Source organism: Triticum urartu, chromosome 5, assembly GCF_003073215.2.
Source record: "Triticum urartu cultivar G1812 chromosome 5, Tu2.1, whole genome shotgun sequence".
NCBI lineage: Eukaryota > Viridiplantae > Streptophyta > Magnoliopsida > Poales > Poaceae > Triticum > Triticum urartu.
In genome coordinates, this window is record NC_053026.1 from 413,737,607 (window position 1) to 413,741,429 (window position 3,823).

Sequence of the window (3,823 nt, forward strand, 5' to 3'; positions counted from 1 at the left end):
CAGGGGATCCAAAGAAGAGACGAACGTGCACATATCCAAGCTTGGTAAGAGGCCATAAACTAATCCGAGGCCCTACACAAAGCGCAGAAACCCCTGCCGGCCTAGGGAAAACGTGATGTGCCTTCGAGTACTGTTGAATCTGCACCAACTGAACACGACCTTCTCATGCACAAGCAACAGGGAGGCGCATGCCAAACAAGCAGAGCATGGGTTGCACATGCCACGCAAAGGCACCAGTGTGAGTCTTCAAACATCTCTTTCTTCTTACCATAGTAGAGGATAGAGAAAAGAAAACCAACTCAAGAGAATACATCTAGGAGTGCCACTACTTGCTACTGCAAACATCGAATAACGGAAGAGGAAAGGCTATTTTTCTCTTGCATCGCATTGCGTTCTCCAGTGAAAAGGGGGGAGAATATCTGAATATGGCGTGACCAAACAGGGAAATTTTGAACCGTTCGCTTTCCCTCTTCCTGTCCCCCTCAGCGCGGCGCTTGGCTTGCTCAGTCTCACAGCTGTTTCTTGGCATCCGTCTCCTCGTCCTGTCCGTCGTCGCAGCTGTCCTTGCCGGCCGGCCCTTTCCCTTCCTTGGGGCTCTCCAGGGCCCTCTTCTCCTCCTCCTCCTCTTCGTCGTTGTCCTTCGCCGCCGCCGCTGCCGCCGACTTGCCGCCGTCGAGACACCGCTTCTCGGCGCGCGCTTTCAGGGCCTCCAGCAGCTCCTCCATCGCCCTCTCCTTCCCGTTCCTCCGGTTCTTGATCAGCACCTCGCTCACGTCCGCCGGCGTGATCTCCGCCGCCTCGATCCATTCCTCCAGCCCCCGCATCACCTCGGCGCCGTCGTCCGCGCCGGATTCGAGACAGAGGTAGTTCTTGAGGAGGATCTTGAGCGCCGGGAACGTGCAGTAGCTCATGAAGACGTGCATGTCCATCCGGCCGGACCGGAGCAGTGCCGGGTCCAGCTTCTCGATGTGGTTCGTGGTGAAGACGAAGATGCGCTCCGACCCGCAGCACGACCACAGCCCGTCGGTGAAGTTGAGCAGGCCGGAGAGCGTGATCGACCGCCCCGACGCCGCCCCCGCTTCCTGGTCGATCGCGCCGTCCAGGGTTGACCGCGGCTTCGGCGCCGGGGGCAGGGCCGCCCGGTTGGTGAGGTCGACGGAGCAGTCGATGTCCTCGATCACGATGATGGACTTGGACGTGGTCTTCATCAGCAGCTTCCGCAGCTCGGCGTTGCTGCTCACCTCGGTGAGCTCGAGGTCGTACACGTCGTACCCGAGGAAGTTGGCCATGGCCGCGATCATGCTGGACTTGCCGGTCCCCGGCGGGCCGTACAGGAGGTACCCGCGCTTCCAGGCGCGGCCCGTGCGCTCGTAGAACGAGCTGCCGGCGGCGAAGTCGCGGAGGTCGGCCATGATGGACGCCTTGCGGTCGGGGTCCTCATGGCAGAGGGGTCGAACGTGCTGGGTCTTGAAGGGACGATGGTCCCAGGGAGCGCCGCGCGAGTCATGGCCCGGCCGCGCGCGTTGGTGTAGAGCAGCCGGTCCTGGCTGCCGGCGGCGATCTCCTGCGCGCGTGGCGGAGATGTGGTCGAAGGAGGCGGGCAGCAGCTTTCCCGCGTCGCCGCGGCGGTCCGGAGCGTGAACGGCGCTTTCTCCTCGGGGAGCGGGCCAGGAGAAGCCGGGGGACTGGGCCGGCGCCACCACGTCTCCCACGTGACGCCGGCGCCGCGGAGGATCGTCGACGACGCGGTCGCTGGCGGCGAGCCGAAGGTGAAGGAGGTGGCGTTGTGCGGGCGCCCTGAGGCTGAGCCGGGCCCCCGACGCCGGCGCGGCCGTGCTGCTGAGGTAGAGCTGCACGGCGTCGTAGATCTCGTTGTTGCTCATCCCGTCCGTCTCCGTGACGTCGAAGTAGCAGTAGGGCGAGAAGGCGCGGGTGAGGCGCCCGAGCAGCCGCGCCAGCGCCGCCCGCAGCTCCGCCGGGAACACGGCGTGCAGCACCCCTTGCAGGAACGCCAGCGCGCCCATGAGGGACGCCAGCATCGTCCAGTACTCCTTCATCGTCGGTCGCCCCGCCTCTCTCCCACCCGGCCTGGACTTGGAGGAAGAAGAAACTCACGCGAGGGGGGATGGGAACCGACTGAAACGGCGAGGTTGGGCTTGGACAAGTTTTCCTTCGAAGGGTCGGGGGGCGAGGGTTTTATAGGAGGAGAGGCTGAGATGAGCTGGGAACGAAGGATTATTTTAGGGGAAAATGAAAGATGAAGCCTTGTGTGAGTAGGCCATGGCCTCAGAGCAAGGTCGCCATCGATGGAGATGTGGTACAATAAATTATTGGAAGTATAGGCAGGCAATGCAGCGAAGAAGGGTGCGCATGCATGCACATACCATGAGAGATCTTCACTGTGGACCGAGAGGGGGATATGGACCTGCATATGGATCCTGTTGGGTTTGGTAGAGGGTTGAAAACAAGGATGAAAATGAAGCAAAAACTTTTTGCTTTTTCGGAGGAAAAAGAGAATCAGGGAGGAAATTGGAAAACAGAAATAGAAACAGATTTTCTTTTACATAGAAACGGAACCGTGTTTTTCGGAAATGGAAAACGAAACGAAAAGTCTGACAGTAGAGATGAAAACGGAGCGGAAACGTTCTGCTTTTTCAGAGAAAAAGAGAAAACGAAGAGGTAATATGGAAACGGAAAAATAGAAGCGGAATTCTTTTTCACGGAAACGGAAACAAAACGGAGCCGCGTTTTTCGGTGGAACTCACACGAAAACTGAACTTTTCACTTTCGTGAATATGGAATTTCCTTTTTTACTGTAGGTCTATGGCTGTTTGGTAGCTCAACCATCAAATAACACATAATGATAGAGTGATCAGAATGACCCATGTGAGGCAAACTTCTACTAGCACGCACCAATTTAACGACTATATGCAGTTGTCCTCTACTACCACAATATTATGTTAAGTCGCTAACCTAATTACATTATTTTTATAGCCATGTTAACAATTGATTAAGTCTGTTGGTTTTCTTTTATTTTCTTCATGGTTCAAGGGGTTTTTAACTTTCGTTCAACACCCGTTTTCGTTGTCATGTTTGCTCTGTTTTGTTTTTGATAGTATCTGCTTCCATATTCCGGGGATTTTGTATTTGTTTCCTCTTTCACAAAAAAAATATATATGGTAGCATCCAGTCCCGTTCGATTTTGCTTTGTCTTCATCCTTAGCTGACAACATAGGATTTTTTTTTGTTGAACCTCGGAGGCATTGGGAATTTGGGATCAATGTGCAAAATCTACTAAGGGCCTTTTTTATCTGCTACAGAAATTAGAAAAAATACTCCTAGTAGGATTATAAGGTCATGGGTATATTTACCGAAAAAGGCTTTCGCCCCGTTTTACCGAAAAAGGCTTTCGCATCAGAGTATCTGGAGTTTATGAATTTTCTGCATGTTTGTTGTTTGATTTGTACAACTGAATCTTAACATTTTTTTATGAATATGGACAAATCATAGGATTACGTTTTATCTATGGTGCGGTGACCCATTTTTAGTGTAACATAAATCCTACAGAATTTGAGTAGACACGACATTACAATCCTGCATTTTCGATTTATGTAATTGAAAATTGAAAACCAGACAAATCAAAAACACCCTTAGGAGTTCCTTACGGGGAAGTTGATGGGTACCCCTCTTGTAAAGACTTTCTTTCTTGTTAAGCATGGTCAGCGCATCTTCACTCCATCTTGATCAGTCCTTCTATGTCACCTGCATATATTTTGCAACAATCTTAATATAGCAATGCTCTTAATTTGTTCCAATTGATTGC

The 3,823-nt window shown here is 53.0% G+C and overlaps 1 pseudogene; it reads right to left on the reverse strand.

The window, feature by feature from the left end:
* Window positions 1-239: 239 nt before the first annotated feature.
* Window positions 240-2,181, reverse strand: LOC125509384 (annotated as a pseudogene).
* Window positions 2,182-3,823: the final 1,642 nt, after the last annotated feature.